General features: G+C 32.3%; 1 protein-coding gene across 3 annotated transcripts in view; it reads left to right on the plus strand.

Moving 5' to 3' along the window:
• The window catches only part of LOC124369790, a 160,753-nt gene that overhangs the window by 22,354 nt on the left and 118,550 nt on the right, over positions 1–19,849 (plus strand). The gene's annotated exons all lie outside the window — the stretch shown is intronic.

Raw genomic sequence — 19,849 nt, forward strand, 5'->3', positions numbered from 1 at the left:
TTCTTCCAAACATTACTTCATATGGTATTGCTTCAATGGTGTCCTGTACTGAATTGTTTAACACATGTTCAGCAAATAACAGAATGTCAGGCCATTGAGTGTGTTTTTTGTGACAATATATCCTACAAATTTTATTTACTTCTTTATTTGTCCTTTCCACTATTGAACTTTGTGGGTGATAAGGTGTACTGTGATAAACTTTGATATTTAAGTTATTAAGAGTTGTGTTCCACAAATTTGAATTAAAACATGGACCATTGTCGCTGACTATTGCTTTCATTTTTCATACTTGAGGTATAAACTCTTTAGTTACTTTACTTAATACACTTCTACTGTTTGGTTTCTTTATGGCATATAATATGGCATATTATCTCTGACAACCTAATCTACCTTCATCTACAATAAACTATCATTGTCTAGTTTGACTTATATTTTCATATCTGTTGGATGGCTCAATGGGTTGTGTGACAGACTTTGAATCTGAAGGTTCCAGGTTCAAAACTACATCGTAACTTTATACTTTTTATGTAACAATTTAGTTAAATTATCCTCTCTTAATTGAAATATTAATATATTTTTCATACTCTTTTACAAATTCTTCCATATTTTCTATTTATTTCATTCTTAGGCCTATTTTATAAATAAAAAAAATCAAAAAATGAAAAGAAAGCAGAAGTCTTATAATTATAATTGTGGAAACTGTTCAAAAAAACTATTAAAATCAAAACCATCTATACAATGTTCTGGTCAGTGTCTACAGTGGTATCACTTGCAATGTACAGACATAAATTACTCTCAATTTAAAATTATTGCAGAATCCAACTCAAACTGGAGCTGTTATATGTGCACCAATAATAAAAATAACAATCTATCTGATATCTGTGGTATATCCAAAGTATTGGAAACTAAATCTGATGAAGGTAATGATGACGAAGATAGTGAATTTATAAATAAAACTACTAGAGAAACACTTGAAACTCTTAACTTAGTTGTAGACACCTTAAATAAAGACTTAATAGCAGCCAATGAAGAAATAAAACAACTCAAGATTCATAACAATAACCTAGAAATGTTAGTCCTTCAAAAAGAAGAAGAAATAATGAATTTATTAAATAAAAATACCAGCAGTTTCTCCTACTCACAATCTCCAACATGTTTGCCTGAAAAAATGAAAAAGAAAACTTTGATAAAGACAAAAAAACTTAAAACATTTACACTGCCATTGAGAAACTCTTTTCAAGTGCTTGAGGGTCGCATTGATGATCCAGAGGAAGTTTGTAGTGTGATCGGAACTTTACCTTTAAACTCCAGTAGATCTAAAAACAAAACAAAGATCACACCGACTAGAAAAACACAGCAGAGTAATCCAGCCAAAGAAAAAATAACAAAGAGGAAAATTTTGCTTGCTGCGGACAGTCATGGCCGGGACCTTGCACCGATTCTCGAAGCCAAACTAGGCAGCGGTTACGAGGTAACGGTAGTCAGCAGTTCGGGAGCCCCTTTTAACTACGTAGCCAACAACCTGCAGGACTTGACTAGGAGTTTTACCTTTAATGATCATGCTATCTTACTCGCTGGGACAAACGACATCACAGACTCCACTAGTGCTAGTGTAGTTAATTTTAATCTTAATACATTTTCTAATATAACTCTCAACACTAACATGTCAATAATCGGTATCCCTCATAGATTAGATCAGCCTGCTCTCAATGAGAGTATAAGAAAAGTAAATGTAAAGATTGAGGAGGCTGCTAGTAATGTAAAATTATGTAATTTTATTGACACGAGTTCACTACATCTTACACATTATACTAAATTTGGACTACACTTAAACAAATCAGGTAAACATTTTTTAGCCGAACTAATTCATCAGTCTTTAAAGGTGAAAAACCCACAATTGTACAAAAAGACATCAATACACCAGGACAAACATGTAGTAAAAGCAAAGCTCCTTCACCGGAAAACAACTCCACTTTTTTAATCAATAAACCCCTCACACTTCATGTGGCAACTAACGATCCATCAGCTGACATTGTTCTACATAACATCCATGCATCAACACCTAATGAGAACTCTGCAAAATGTATAAATAAACCAAAAAACATCCAGCGCAAGAAAATATTAACAGTAACCTAGCCTGTATATCACATTCACAAAACAATACTTCTTTAACCTGTAAGAACCGTATAGATTCACAAAAAACAAATATTAATAATATAAAAACCTTAACCTTATTACACCAAAATGCTCAAAGTATCCTAAATAAAGTTATACAGCTGGAGTATCTGAGTCATGATGTAAATGTAGATATAATTGCTATAAGTGAACATTGGTTGTCAGCAAAAAACTTAAAATATTTTCAGATAAAAAATTACGTTGTAGCCTCAATTTATTGTAGAATTAGTTTGACACGGGGAGGTTCTTGTCTTCTTGTAAAAAATCATATACAATTTATTGAACGTAATGATATTTGTAAATTTAGTGAAGACTTTGTTTTTGAATGTTCCTCTATAGAGTTAATTTCAACTAATTCTAGTAAATTAAATATTTTAACTGTTAGTTGTTACAGAACACCAGACTCCGATATTCATATATTCATTTCCAAGTTGCAATTGTTATTTGAATTAGCTTTGAAAGAGAAAAAGTACTTAGTTGTCTTAGGTGATTTTAACATTAATTTATTAAACCATAACTCAGAGTCTTTAGCTTTTAAGAATATTTTAAAATGTTATAATTTTAGATATCTTATAAATGAACCTACTAGAGTTACCAAAAATGTTGAATCTTGTTTAGATAATATTGTTAGTAACATACCTCAGAATCTGCTATCAAGTCTTAACCTTCACTCTGGCTTTTCAGATCATAATTTTTCTCAAATTTTGAAAATAACAGGGTCCCCACCCGACCGTGAAAACCGTGAAACCGGGAATAAGCCGTGAATTTCGTTCACCGTGAAAAAACCTTAAATAAGCCGTGAATTTTGTTTACATACCGTGAAAATCTCTACAACTTTTGAATAAATAAAATCAACACGGGTCGTCGTCAGACGATCATATGGGAAAGTTGACCTTCGCTATTGCAAAGTAAAAAGTAGCACGCAATGTAGGGGATAGACCACGAAGTTTGACAGGTGCTGCTATCTGAGCGATTTTACTGATAATATGGTTTATAAACAAATGAGGAAAAGGAAGGGCCGGTGGGAGATGACGCTTCCGGCTCAAATCACGTGAGGCCTGTCTTTGTCTGTCGCCAGGTTCCGGGCCTTGGCTACGCTACGCGGCTGTAAACAAGGCATTCTCTGATTGAACGCGAGATTAATAACACAATTTAATTACTTGATAGATTGTCGTTTAATGTAAACACTTTTCGTATTGGAGTTTTATTGTATCAGATATAGTCCATTATTGTTTTCATAAAATAAAAAAAGTATACAAATCCTTAATCTAATGTAAGGAATTTAAATTACATTTTAACTTAATTTCATTCTATTAAATCCCTTATTTTATTTAAATATTAATGAGAAAAATGCTATTCAGTACGATATCTATATCGTTGTGTGTAATGACTGTTAACACAATGTAATAATTATAAAAAAATTTAATTTATGGTGGACAATAAATTGAATTAATTTAGGGTCTTGCGTAAATAAATAGTATAATAATGTGACGGAGCAGAACCTACACGACACATATCAATTAACGCAGCGAGACCATAACTTTATAGGCCTATATAACTGTTTTAATTACCAGTAAGGTCGTTTGAGAAAACAATTTTATTTTTCATCTCTTTAGATATTAAACGGTAGTGATATGAGTTTTCCTTATCAATAATATTTTTTATGATTCCTAAGCTGCATGGATATTACGAGTGTACACGGTTTAAATCTTTTATGGTGAATGTGTGTTTAAATTGTATAATGTATTAGTAAAATATTACAAATGAAACGTCATGTTATAAAAACGTTAGAAAAAAAACCATTACATTATTTCTAACCAGGAAACAACAAACGTCAAGTAACTTTGTAGTGTTAAGCTTTATTACTACAAAACTACAAATCGAGGAAGTCGTACAAGTATAATTTTGTCGGGTTCCATACGACTACGTTAACGCTATTAATCATTTCATGCAGATGAAAAATATATCGTACAAGGTTCATTTATTGTAATGTGGTGCAGCAATGTTATGGTAAAAATAACCTTTGTTGTCTACTGTCAATGAGAGTGGAAGGGGAGGGGTATATCGTGTACTCCACTCCCCCATCCTCGGACAACAGCTGGTTTCATGTCTCAACATGAAAGATTTGTTTCCCCAGCTCATGCTCATAAAGAATTAGTTCATGCTGCCAAAAATTCCCACGCCCACTACTCGGAGCACTTGGCAAAACAACGAGAAGAAATGAAAGACAAAATTAATTCTGAGAAAGAGAGGAAGCAAGCTGCAATAGAAAAAAAAGAATTGGAAGCACAAAAATTCCAGGTTTTGTCTGACGCCAGGAAAAGGGCAGCTGAGTTAGACGATAAGATACAGGAACTTAGCAAAAAGTGCAAATCGTAATTCACTTTTATTCTAGACATTTTTATCAATTTCTTTATTTATGTGTACAAATATAATTTTTTTTGTATAAACTGGTACCAAATAACTTTTCTTATAACAAGTTGTATATAATTTTTATACATTTAACGTTTATATGTTATTTTAATTTCAATAAAATTGCCTTTTCTTATGAACTAATTAAAATGTGAACCTGTGATTATGTGAAAATTTTCCTGTGGAAGAAATCGATCGAAATAATAATAATAATGTGTTAAACAAGAAAATAATTTAATAATCACGCAAGTGTACTTCATGGACTCAAACGAGTTATCCTTAGCCAACGTACGAATCCTGTCACCCTGCATCTTGTCTAACCTGTGTCAACAAAGTTCTCTTCAGATTTCAACAAACTTGTAAGTTAAAGAAAATTATGAGCTATGTGCATGCTAATTATATTGAAATTTGTCTTTGTCATTGCTTTGATGACTGTTATGATGATGTTTTATAAAAATAATATGCCTTGTTATATTCATTATGTAGCAAATCGCACATAAAATCGGGCGCTCGCCGCTCATTGCTTGCGTCGTAACCGAAGCCTATTGTTATTTTGTTCTTTTAGACGTTTCCGTCAATTCCTGCACGACCAATGACATCGTTAGTCAAATGGGAAGAAGTTTTATATTGTATTTTACCGCTCCGCCGCGTCTGTAGTGTTTACGTCTCAACTTCGCCCCTCTCCAACACGATTTTGTTTGTACCGGTAACGTTGTTTATGAAAACTTTCCGACCTTGAATTTTAATTTTTTTAACCGTGAAAACCGTGAATTAGCCGTGAATTTGAGTATTTAGATTGAGTGGGAATCCTGAAATAAATGTCAATAATTTATTACTAAAAAATGAAAATAGTAAAATAATTACACATAGGATATTTTCTGAGCAGGGTCATAGAATGTTTCATGACTTTCTGCAAAAGGAGGACTGGTTTGATGTGATTTCTGGTGAATCGGTTGATGCAAATTTCTCAAAATTTGTTGATAAGCTGATATTATATTATGAATTAGCATTCCCATTAAAAACAATAACAAAACTTAAGTCAAGTCCATATTCCTGGGTAACTGATGTGGTTAGGGCAAGTGCTGTCCTGTCAAGGGAGCTGTTTGCCAGAGCCAAGTCAATAAACACAGAAAATAGTTGGAAAGAATATAAAACTTACCTTAAACATCATAAGAAAATAGTCCTTTATGCAAAAAGAGAACCCCTAGTAAATAAAATACAATCCTCTAAAAATATTCCAAGAACAACCTGGAATATCATTAATTCAGAGACTAAATCATTCGCTTCTGTAAAAAACATTAATCTAATTGTTAATGGACAAGATATTACTGAGCCAATGGATGTTGCAATAGCATTTAACAGGCACTTCACAAGTGTACCTCATATTATCTCAAACCAACTTGACTTGCTGAATTCAAGGCATTACGATCCACAAAATTTTTTGCCAAATCCATTTGTTAATGGTTCATTTTATCTCTATCCTGTTTGTGAAAAAGAGATAATTGAAGTTATAAGTAAATTTAAATCAAGTAAGTCACCAGGCCTGGATGGAATACCTCCAAGGATATTGAAGGAACACATCCACATCCTGTCAAAACCTCTTTGCTCTTTGGTGAATAGCTCCCTGACTCACGGAGTCTTCCCTGAACGTCTCAAGGTAGCCAGAGTAACTCCAATATTTAAAAACAATAATTCAAATCTTGCAGAAAATTACAGACCTATTCCAGTTCTTTCAGTTTTTTCAAAATTATTAGAAACTATTGTAAAATTACGGCTTGAAAATTTTTTTAAAATCATTCTCAATAATAAATCAAAATCAATTTGGTTTTCAATCTAATTTGTCAACTTCAGATGCTATCATAAGTTTAACTGATTATGTGCTAACTGCCTTGGACCAGGGACAGTCGACCTGTGGCCTGTTCTGTGACCTCCAGAAGGCTTTTGATTGTGTAGACCATGAAATTTTGTTAAATAAATTGGAGTATTATGGCATCAGAGGAGTTGCTCTCAATTGGTTTAGTAGCTTTCTGAGGGATCGCAGCCAGGTAGTAGAGATAGTTCAAAACAGTGCTGGTTCTGTCCATAAATATCTATCTCCTGCCCGCTATTTGGAGGCAGGCGTACCCCAAGGGTCAGTTTTAGGTCCAATACTATTTTTAATTTTTATAAACGACTTACCCAAGCAGTTCAATTTATGTGACAAATTAATTCTCTTTGCTGATGACACCACTAGTTTGATTAAATCTGACAATAAAACTGAACTATCTCAAAAATTATATGATAATATTAGTTTGATTTTTAACTGGCTTAAAGCTAACAAACTATCCTTAAATATTTCCAAAACATCCATACTTAATTTTCACTTTATTAGAAACTTTAGAGAACAACTTGAAATAACTTTTTACCAAAGTAAACTTACTTCTACAAAAAATTGTAAATTTCTTGGTGTTACTTTAGATGACAATCTTAGATGGGAAAATCACATCAGTCAGTTAAATGGGAAACTAAATTCAGCATGTTATGCTATTCGTAAAATTAGAGACTTGACTGACTTAAGAACAGCAATAACTATTTATTTTGGCTATTTCGAATCTGTGTTGAGATATGGAATTGTTTCCTGGGGAAGTTCACCATTTATTGAACAGGTTTTCAAAACTCAAAAGAGAGCAATCCGAATTCTAGGAAATTTGAAATTTAATCAATCATGTAGAGGACATTTTTTTAATCTTCAAATTTGAACAGTAAGAAGTATTTACATAATGGAAGTTTTAACTCAAACATATAAAAGAATACAGTCCAATCCCTTTATCTCCCATCATAACTACACAACACGTAATAGTTATTCTCTACCTGTTCCTATACACAGAACAACCCATTTTAAAACATCTTTCTCTTACAATAGTCAGCATTTTTTTAACAAATTACCTTTAGCATGGAGAGAGATTCCTACATCAAAGGCTTTCAAAAAAACTATTAAAGAATACATGCTTCAAACTGAAATTTATACTTTTGACGATTTTCGTCCGAATTCACCAGAAAATAATTAAGATGTGAAATATCATACCACCTAGTATTAGCTATATGTTACTTGTGTTGTAGTTAGTATTTTTTTAAATTGTTATTTAGTATTTAGTGTTATTATTTCTTGACGAGCCTTATAACATTGTAATGTTCTATTGGGCTAATAAATCATTTCAAATCATATAATTTCACAAATTTTGAAAAAACATCTACAATTGTTAATATGTATTGTACATTTCCTCTTCCCTTTGGTAATGGACCTATTAAATCTATTGACACCAAGTCTACAGTCGGGGCCACCAAATTAGGCGGGTGGGTGGAATTGCGCTGTTGCCAGATTGTGCAAACATCGTGAAATAGAATAATCCCTGAATTGTATCCATTTTAGAGCTTGATGTTGTTTGCTTTCTCCTGAGATTTTGGTGACATCTTACAAGTTACAACGATGAATATTGTATTATTGGCTTCAGGAGAGACCGCTGATGATAACGGTATATAATTTTTGTATGTAAATACAAAAATGTAATTTTGAAATACTAAATACCTACAAACCAATTTTAATTTATTAACATGGTGTATTAAACATTTCAGTAAGCGAGGAAGTTTTTTATTTTTTGGTTAGGAACATTTTTCCTGTGTCAAAGTTTTAGACAAAGGTATAAACTTTATTTTTTGTTCCAAACAAATTTTTCTCAGTTTACTAACTTCGCTGAGAAATGCGTGCAAAACTAAATTATTGAAATCAAACATGCAGAGCGATGCGTGCGCCGTGCGTATACACACAATTTCTACTCAATTATTTTTTTAATAGCAATACTTTACTTTCTATTATTTTTATCATTACTCAACTATAGTACTATGTATTGTAACCATAGCGAAAATTAAATAAATATTTTCAGTTTAATAAAATTAACCATGCTTAAAACAATCTGTTTTGCCTTCCTTAGCAAAATTATTTTAAATATAAACATTTTAAACACGTGTAGTAATAGAAATAATAAAGAAACATTTTTAAGTAATTATTATTAAACAAGTGACATTGTTAGTACATACTATTACATAATCACAGTGAAATTATGTGTTAGTCCGTGGTTGATTTGATCACTTGGTGGTTCCGAGTTACTTGCTTTTAATCTTTGTCAATGTCACGGTCACTGTCGCTGTTTTCACTATCTGATGAGTCGTCTCTAAGGTTTATAATAAATGGTTCCATTATGTGTTCAATTAACTTAACACATAATTGTTAATTGTTCCAAGAACACCAGGATCAGCTAAACCTTTCAGAAAATTCAGGACATTAACTACAACACATTTAGTTTGACTATTTAAATCACTTTTTAATACCCTCTAATCGTCTCCTTTTCACAGGTGTTTTTTTCATTTTCACGTGAACTACCAGCTTCCTCCATTTTCAATATGTAACTAATGTTACTAACTAGTCAGACAGTAGAATACGACTGGCACTGGCACTGGCAGGGTGGCGTGTGGAAGCTGCAGCGTCGGCGCGACGCTTGGACTAGGCAACAATGTGCACACAGCGTTGCCAAATTGTGCCTGAGAGCGACCGATTCTCGACCTTCCTCCGCTTCACCGGTCCCATACGTGGCAGCAGCGCAAATCCACCCACCCGCCTTATTTGGTGGCCGTGACTGTAGCACATTCTGAGATATTATATTCATTTGTCTACCTTCTTGTCTTACATTCCCATGTTTACTCTTTTGACACAATATACACTTTTTAACTGTTCCTTTACACTTCTTTCCATATTCTTGAAAAGACAATACTCTTTAAGTATATTGAATATTTTATGACCTCCTAAATGTCCATATTTTAAATGTGTAAAATTAACTAAATCCTTTTTAATACCTTCTGGAATACATACTTTCCATACATCACTATTTTCATCCTTTCTCTTAAAAATTATTCCTCTATATTCCATAAATATTTTATTTATTTTTCCATAATGAACTCCTTCGCTGTCATTTAAGATATTTTTTATATCTCTCAAATACTCAACCTGTTCTTGTTTTTTATCTAGATTCTTTAATATTTCCTTTATCTCACTATCTTTAAAACCTAAATCAATTTTGTTGTACAAAACCTTGATACTGTAATTTTCTACTGAATTCTGACTATCCTTTTGTGTAATCCTTGACAGTATGTGTGCTGGAATGTTCTCTTTCCCTTTAACAAATTCTATTTCAAGATTAAACTCTTGTAATGCTAAAGCCCATCTCAACAATCTACCATTTGTTAATTTGCAACTTTTTAAGAATGTCAATGCTTTATGATCTGTTCTCACTATCACTCTGGGATGTCCTATTAAATATGATCTAAATTTTTTGCAAGTTAATACTACAGCTAACAGTTCCTTTTCTGTGATCGTGTAAAATTTTTGCGCTTGTGTTAAAGCCTTGCTATAAAATGATATCACCTGTTCCTCATTAATTTCATCTAACTGATATAATATTCCACTAATGTTAAGGTCACTTGCATCTGTATTTAAATAAAATGGTTTGTTAAAATCTGGATGTTTTAAAATGACTGCATTTAAAAATTCTGTTTTAATTTGTCCAAATGCCTTTTCCTCTTTTTCTGTCCACTTCCATTCTATTTTATTACTCAATAAATGATTTAACTGTCCTATTAAATAACCATAATGTCTTTGAAACTTTGCATAATACAAACATAATCCATTAAACATTTGTAGTTCTTTTATGTTTGTAGGTCGTTTGAAATTCACTATCTGTTCAATTTTATTTTTATCCATTTTAATTCCTTCAGCTGAAATAATGTATCCTAAATAATTTATCTCTTTTCTTAAAAATTGTGATTTCTTTAATTTGACTGTTATTCCTCCTTCTTTTAATCTACTTAAGACCTGGTCTACATGTTTTAAATGTTCTTCATATGTGTTTGAAGTGATTAATATATCATCCACATAATAGTTACAAACTCTGTCAAGTCATGACCTAATACTTTGTTTAACCCTTTAATGAACAACGCAGTAGTACTAACATTCAAACCATATGGTAGTCTTTTATATTGTAAATTCCTCCCTTCGAAGACAAACGCTACATTTTTTTTGGACTCTTTACTTAATTGTGTTTGTAGAAATCCCTGTGATAAATCTAATGATGTCATATATTTGACTCCTATAAACTTTTTTAATACATCATCTATGTTTATTGGTGATTCCCTATCTGGTATTATGTGTTGATTCAAATTCCTACTATCTAGACATATTCTCAATGAGAGATCCGTTTTAACTACACACACCAATGGGTTAGAATATGGACTATCAGACTCCTCTATTATGTCTCCTTTCAACATATTTTCTATTTCCTTTCTTACACCTTCCCTCTTTGAATAAGGTATTGGATAGGATCTTCCTACAAATGGCTTTTCATTTGTTATATTTAATTTGGCCTCATAATTCTTTATACAACCTGGTTCATCTGAAAAAATATCGTGATTTTTCATCAGTATACTTTTTAATTTATTTAAATCTTCATTTTCCTTTACTTCACAATGTTCTAATATTTCTAAAACCTGTTTATCCTTCTCATCATTAACCTTATCCTTCATATTTTCTGTATGTGTTTTACATAAAAATTCTATGTTGTTCCAAGAATTTTTCAGCTCATCTTCACTTACTAATGTATTTATGTAATTGCACCTAATTAACTTTATACCATTGACTATATCCTCTGATTCACAGTTTGATTCAGTAAATTCAACATTTAATACTTCTTTATCTACCTCCAACTTTATCCTACCATGTTCAAAGTCAATTTTTGCATTGTGTTCTCTTAAGAAGTCACATCCTAGTATTATTCCCAAGTTCACTGCTTTAACTACTAGAAAATTTATTTGAAATAATTTATTCTCTATTTCCACCTCTATCATGACCTGTTTATCTATCCTTTTACTTCTAATATCTGTTACTCCTATTATACTCAAATTTGTTACCGGCAGCTCTAAAATCTCAAGTACACTTCTTTCTTTTATCTCATTATAATACTTTTCTGACATTATTGTCGCCTGGCTTCCTGAATCTATTATCATGTGATACTCCTCTTTATTTATTTTTCCAAGTATCTCAGGTAGTGCTTCTGCTACTGGTTTTATGGGAATTTTATTATAATTATCTTCATTGGTCAATTCATCAAACATGTCATTCTCTGGTATAAAAGCTGTATTCACCCCTAGTCTTAGTCCGGATTTTTTCTTATCTGATCTTATCAGATTTCTAAGCTCATTTGCTAGAATTGTTAGACCCTCTTTATTCAGATGTATTAAATCTTCACACCATTTTCCTTTATAAAATATTTCTTTTTCATATAATTTCACATTACAGTCTGTACTATCATAGTTATCATAATACTTCTCTGCCACTTCTAAAACTGTAATTTTTTCACTATTTTCTTTACTTTTTATATATGTTCATTTATTCTCTCAAGTTTATTTAAATGATATCTGTCATTCTCACCTAACTTTGGTATGGGTGGAATTGTTACCAAGATTATTTTATCAGCTTTCTCCAGTAAAACCTCTACTAGTTTGTCATAATCATTACAAATGTTTTTTACTTCTTTATCCCTTAATAAATCATTTGTACCTATCATTACTATTAGCTGTTTTTCTAAATTATTTGCATGTTTAGCTCTCTGGTTAACTGTTCAATTGTCTGACCTCCTATGCATAAGTTAATTCTCTTTCCTCCTTTCTCTCTATATTCACCTCTTAAATTCATTATTTTCTCCCCAAATCTCCTAAGTTGAGAATCTCCTATCATTTGGTATCCCTCAAAATTAGGTTCCTTTTTCTCAATCGTTCCTTCATTCTAGCCTGTCCTACCCATTTGTTTTCCATCCTGTTTTCCTCTAGTCATCTATTACCTCTCATACTTCCTCTTCCCCTTGTATATTCATATTGATCTCTCTGATGCCTCGTTTCGTTGTTTTCATACCTTTCTTTCTCCTTTCCATAATCATTTGTATCTCTACCCCTATTATTACTTTGTCTTCTCCTATCATTCTCAAACTCTACTCTCTCCCTATTACATGTGTCCCTATTGTAGTATGAGCCTACTCTAGTCAAATTATTTCCTCTAATATTCCCTCTAACTTGTGTCCCTCTATATGGTGTATCTCTAGGTCCTAAATTCTTGTATTGATTTACATTTTTATTAAGTGTTGTCTCATTTCTCATATCAAATGATCTGTCATAACTTCTATGTGTGTATATTCAGTATATTAAGTTGATTCAACAGGTTTTCTAGATCTTCTGATCTTTCAACATTTTGGGCTGCAGCAATTGCACTACTTATGGTTCTAGGAACATGTTTGCTTATATATGCTAGGAATGTTCCCATGTCAATTCTAGTTTCTAAATACTGGCTTTTATTATAAAATTCCAATACATAGGTTACTAGATTATCAAATCCAACCCTATATGTACCGTTACCCATTAGTTCTTTTTCAAATTTTTTCTGTTCTCCTATGGACCAATATTTCCCTTTAAAACTCCTATAAAACTGTTCAAAGTCTTTCCAATTATTTATGTGCTGTCGTCCCCACTTTCCTGCTTCATTTTTCATATATTTTAAAATTATCTATACCTGGAAGTCCCATCCTTCTCCATTTTTCTCTATATATTTTTTACAAGCTTCCAAAAATTCCATAGGATGTACATTATTTTTTATTGGATCAAATTCCAATAAGAATATTTCTGTGTTTGCTGGTTGGCTTATTCTCATACCCACCATGCTTTGATTTCTCATCATATTCTCTAGTTGTGTTTGTTTGTTTTCTAATTTACCTAAAGTTTCATCCAATCTCTTATTCAGGGATTTTTCTACTCTATTTCCCATGTCTTCTATTTCCTGTAAACTACTGCCCGTTATTGACTTGTTCTCTACATCCTTACTCGCCTTACTATTTTCTCCATCCTGGGCAAGTTCTAAGTTAGCTCTGTCCCTATCTACCCTACCATTTAATTCATCTAATCCTGTTTTAAATCTCTTATTTAACTTTTCTAATCTTTGATCTATTTTCTTTTTATCATCCTCAATGTGTACAAACCTTTTCTCAATTTCCTTCATATCTTCTTCTCTTTTATCTTTTAATTTCTTTATCTCCGTAGTAACCTCTCCTCTAACCTGACTTTTAAGTTTATTCCTCTCACCTTTGTTTTTCTCAGCTTGTTCGCTTATTTCAAGTCTGACCCCCTCCTCCAAGTTCTTTAAGTCTTTATTTATCTCTACTCTCATTGCCTCCGTAATCTCTACTATTTTATTGTTTAACTCACCTCTCATCTGTTCCATGTCTCGTTTTAACTGCTCATTACTTCTTTGAATTTCCGTTTTTAGTTCCTCATTATTCTGATCTATTTTATAATTCAGATCCCTTAATTCCTCATTATTTTTCTTCAACTCCTCATTATTTTTATCCATCTTTTCATTCAGGTCCTTCCTTAATTCCTCATTATTTTTCTTTAACTCCTCATTATTTTTATCCATCTTTTCATTCAGACTATTCATCATAGTCCTCATGAATGCAATAAGACCTTCATCCCTATCAACTCCTACTGGACTACTGACTCTGCTAACCTCATTTTCTAATGAATTTCTGTCATCTGTTGTCGACACCTCATGTTCTACTGTATTAGGGGATGACCAACCTAAAAACCCTGTATCTCCTGAGCTATGAAGATCTATTTCTACTGGTTTAAATATTGGTGCGGGCCCTTCATTATTTTGTTCGCCTTCCATTTTGTAGCTTATGTTTAATTTGAAAATTTCTATTATTAATTTAGGCCTAATATTTGTTTTACTAGCCTACCAGGAAAATTTTACCAATTTATATTATAACTAGGCTGTGTTCAAAGTTATTAAACTTATAGACTAACAATAATTTATCATATTTCTTCTAGACACACACCTGAAAATACAATTATATAAAAACAGTGATTTTCACTTAGTCTAAAATATGCTACCACTAACCTACTTAAATTAGTTGTGGAAGTTGGAGCCCTCCAGTTGGTACGCCAATTTGTTGTAGATCCGCCTCACGTTGACTGCGTCAATTTGTTGAAGATCTGCCCCACGTTGACTGCGGTAATTTGTCGCGAGATCTGCCCCTCGTAGTTGTGTCAATTTGCTGTGTGTCGGATTTTTAGTGTTGACGCCCCATGTAGTTGTGCGCCTTTTTGTTACCAGTCCCACGTTGCTGTACCATTTTGCTCCGGATGGTATTGGTCGCCATCTTGCTCAAAATCTGCCCAAAGCTAGCTGCGTCCCCTTGGTACTGCTTGAAACTCTGCCACCTTCCAGATAAACAAATTGCTGTCCCAATCCTCTCCCAATCACTATTCAAAATGTGCTCCCTCTCATTGGTGATGTATATTACTTCGTGTTAGCTAACTCATACTATTCCAACTTAATACCAAATTACTATTAAATTTGAATGTCTGTGGTGTTGTCACCAACAACAAGTCTATATCTATCTCAGGTTTTTAAATAGGTTGAGTAGTGGTTAAAAAAATTAATATCACTCCATTAAAGTTCCTATCACACTTTTTTATAAATGGGATACTCAAAGAAAAGTCAAACCAAGTGACCTTGACGTTAATTTATTCCATATTACACTGTCCATACATATATAATTCCACTCACCTTGCTTTGATAATTTAAGAGTCTAACATAATATCCTATCCTTCATTAAAATTCTAATACACCATATTACAGTTTCCTATTAATTTCATCACTACTATCCCACGAGAATCCATACAACCTCCTTGCTTCAAGTCTGGAAAGAGAAGACGGAATCTCCGTATAAAACTACACATACCGATTCAAAACAATACTCATCCCCTCTCCCGTTCAAATCAGCGTCTTCACGAATAAATATAATTTGATTCTTTTCTTATAATTTTCGAAATTTATCACGTTCACTATAATTAATCAATTTAAGTCTTTCTATTATCTTTTTATTATTTTTTCAAAGCTTTTTATTTAAATTTTTAGCAACATGTGCTTTATGACGTCATCAATATACAAGTCATTTATCTCACAATTGGCTTTTCTGCGTAATTCTATTTAGTACTTTTGTAAAACACGAATTTTGGTTATGTTTACTTCATTTTAATTAATTAAATCTTTTCCCGTATAAAGTTTAATATATTTCTTCGTTATTAATTAAATGAATCTCAATTCCGACAACATGTGATTCACTGACGTCACAGTCTGCCGATTCACTGACGTCACAGTCTGCCAATTCCCCGCGAATATTCAAATGTCGTAATTTGACCTGTTACCAACTTGTATTGGAACAAACGCAATAAGGCTGAACATCATATGGCTGGTCACGTAACCCCCCCTCCCACCCTTTCATGTATTTCATCTGGCTACTGTACTAATTCCACCCATATAACCAGTTACAAACAGTTTACTTTTTGTCTCTGCGTCAGACAAAATGTTCAGTATCCAGAAAGCAGCATGTGAAAATCTAAAGTCTTTTCAAATTTGGAAATTTTATAAGTGAAACATTTGTAATGTTTTCACATGCTGCTTTCTGGATACACATTTTGTCCGACGCAGAGACAAAAGGTTAACTGAAACATTTGTAATGTCACTGTAAGTGTACGGTGACGACTGTTTATCATGAACACAAATGTTTGAGTGGTTTAAACGATTTAAAGAAAGCTGAAAACACACACGTTAGCAGACCATCGCCATCAATAACTGAAGCTAACATGGGAAAGATCGGTAACCTTGTACAACTATACTATCGATAATTAGTCAGAATTACTACATAGCGTCCTGACTACCCTATGTGAGTGTGTATAGAGAAAACTGAATGATTTTTCGAAAATCAAGATCCTCCACCAGGACAACGCTCCACCTCTCCAAGCTTTGTCAGCGATCTCATGGTTTTGTAAAGGCCTGGGATTTGATACAGCTTAAACGTGGGAGAGGGTGCACAATAAGCCGGATGGCTGAGAGGCAACTACCAGGCCTAGGAAACCTGGCCCTCTGTTACAAAAAAAAAGAAAAAAAAGCTTTGTCAGTGAATGTTTTTGGCCAGACACAACATCCCAGTCTTTGATGATCCACCCTGCTCACCCAACCAATTAGACTTTGACTGTGACTTATTTTTGTTCACTAAAGTCAAGTCAGCTTTGAAAGGAACGAGATTTTTGACTGTTCAATCATCAAAAGAAAAAGTGACAAAAGTCATGAACAGAGTTATGGAAAATGATCAGAATAAGTACAGGGCCAGACGAAACGTGAGACGGAGTCATGTGACTGGCTGTACGATATTCAGCTTTATTACGTTCAGTATGTGGGTCTGCCAATACCAATCCGGTTATTTCTAGCCACACTTTGTATCCAGACAAATTTGAATTTATTAAGAAATCTGGTTTCCTTGGTTAGGCCATGCTTTGACTCTTAAAGGGTTGATTTACTGTAGATGAAGTGTTTATTTTGTGTATTGAAGAAAAAATAACATTCAACTAATTTTCTAAAGGACAACTCAGGAGAACAACTTTTGTGTTTGATGTATCAATTCAGACACATGTGATTCCATCCTGATGAAGGAATGTTGTTTAATGTCAAAGCTTTTCATTCTGAAGTTTTATTCTTAATGTCAGATACAATCTATTTTGATTATTGGTTTTAAAAAGTGTACAAATCGCTAATGTTGTGTTAGGACATTCTTTATTTTATTTTAGTTGTATAATGAAAAATTCTGTTTTGTAGGATTTATGTAACTATCTTGTGCATTGTGTAATGATTGTCACCATAACACAATATTTATACAAAATATGAATTTGTGGTAGTGAATAAATTGAATTAATTTAAGGCCTTTTGTAAAGACGTTGTTTAATAATGTCACACAGACTCCTACACTATACATATAAACCATTAGTTATGCAGTAAGTCTGTAACTTTGTAGGCCTATGTCATCTCCTTGGGTACCAGTACTTAATAAAAAGGTTTGGAAAATAATTTTATTTTTCTCTTCTTGATTTATTTAAATGTTCTACGTTTTTCTTATTAATAATGTTTTTTATGATTCATAAGCTGTATTATATAATACCAATGAAAATGTTAATATTCAATAAAGACAATGTATACCATTATAAATTAAAGAATGTGGCTGAAAGACTAGGCCAAGTTGCCACACATGTACATATCTCCACACTCATGAACTAGAGGATTGCAGCCATAATGGTTCCTTTCTATCTGTCAATATCCATCCCTCTTGTCATTCCTACTAACATGGGCCACTAACATATGAATGTTGTGACTTTTTTATTCTGAAGTGGCAGTTTCAGTGTATTGTACATTGATTGTTATCATTCTTCTTGTAATGATGTTTAAAATATGCATATACTATTTACTTAAGGATAAAATTTAAAAAAATTACAAAAATTATTATTTTATTTTGGAAAGTGCAGTAGGTGATTAACAGGGTGGAAGTATAACTGTGTGTGGGTGGGAAACTACATAAGCCCAGTCACAATCCCTATTTAATAATGTTATTGTAGGCCTTGTGGTTTAATTTACACACAACATGATAGTCTAAGATTTTACTTATAGTTTAAATACTGTTGATATTGGTAAAAGATAATTTTAACATTTTATTCTAAAAAGGCATTGAAAATAATTCACACACTGTATTTCAGTGTTAAATACTTTAGATTTTTTAAATACATTATTTCCCATACATTCAAGTTTGATTTTTCTTATTTCACATTTTTGGATCATCAGAATCTTGATCCAGATGAATAAATACTACTAATGAGTACGTATGGTATTTTAAAAATTTTCTTATAAGGTTATAATAGATAAATAATATAGTTTTATGTATTATGTAATACATAAAAGATTTATGTAATCTTACAAAATTACATTGGAAAAATACATACTGTTACTTGTGACATTCATACAAACGATTATGAAATACTGTAGCCTACCTCAAATGTAAACACTACTGTTCAGTTACGGAGCCCCCCCAGCAGCCTGGCCATTTTGTAGTCTATAATTAACTACCCTTATAGGTTGCTCTCTTATCACCAACTCATTATCATGAAATAACCCTTCTTCATTTTTTACTTGTCCAATCTATAATTAAAAAAAGCTGCAATATCTCGTATCCTTGCAGTTGTGGAATGTTGTTTTAAAAAACTTCTGAATTAAAAAAGAATTATGAAATAGATTCATTCTAAATATATGAAATTTGATTGTTAACTTTTGCTTAAGAGTCATTTCTATGATCCCACTAAATTAAGAAAATAATAAAAGAGAGTTAGATCTAAATGGGCAACTCACTAAAAGCTAGGACAGGTACTCCTTGAGGAACACGAAAACTAGGAAGTGAAATGAGAGACTTGTATGAGTTAAAATAAGTTTAATTAATGTATGAACTAAAATACAATATACAGATCAATTGGATTAAATACAATTCAACAAAGGATTGTAATCTTGAAGAAGCAAACCTTTTGCATAATTGTTTAAACTAAATTAGAAAGAAATAAAACATTTTAAATGTATTAAAATTATGTATGAGGACTCTATGAATATATTAATGATTATGTGTTGGAATCTAGAATGTTTCTAGAATGACTAATTATTAATTACTTAATTATGAATAGATTGAACTTGCATAATGTTAAAGAGAATTATAATATCCAATTTTGAGTACACACAATCACATTACACAGCTGCTTGAGCCATCAGGGTGGAGCCCCTGCGCACGTGATCAGCATTGTTATAAGAATACCTAGTAGACTGACCTTTTTCCCATCCTCCCATATCATCTGGTAGATTGACTCCTTTGCCACATCTTCCATCAGCAGAACCAACATACTATTTATGATTTTTGATAAAGTCATCACTGATGACTATGATTGGCAGTTGCTATTTAAGGTGAGAGAAGTTCAAATAATTTTATGATGAATTGTAAGGATCATGCATGTGGAGGTTAAAGGGGTCGAAGATAACCAGATGACTAATGGAAGTGTATGATCAGAAGATTTGTAAGCGTACTATGAGATAGCAAATGTTTGTCTAAAGTCGATGAGAACGGAAATCTCGTTCAGGGAAAGATAGTGTTGTGAATTAAGGGAATGTCTTATGCAGTGTATTAACCAGGGATTTATTCTAAATACATTAAGCAACTTAATATCAACTTATTTCTATATTATGGTTTATTTGTAAGAATTTTAACTA

This window comes from Homalodisca vitripennis, chromosome X (assembly GCF_021130785.1).
Source record: "Homalodisca vitripennis isolate AUS2020 chromosome X, UT_GWSS_2.1, whole genome shotgun sequence".
In the NCBI taxonomy this organism is placed as follows: Eukaryota; Metazoa; Arthropoda; class Insecta; order Hemiptera; family Cicadellidae; genus Homalodisca; species Homalodisca vitripennis.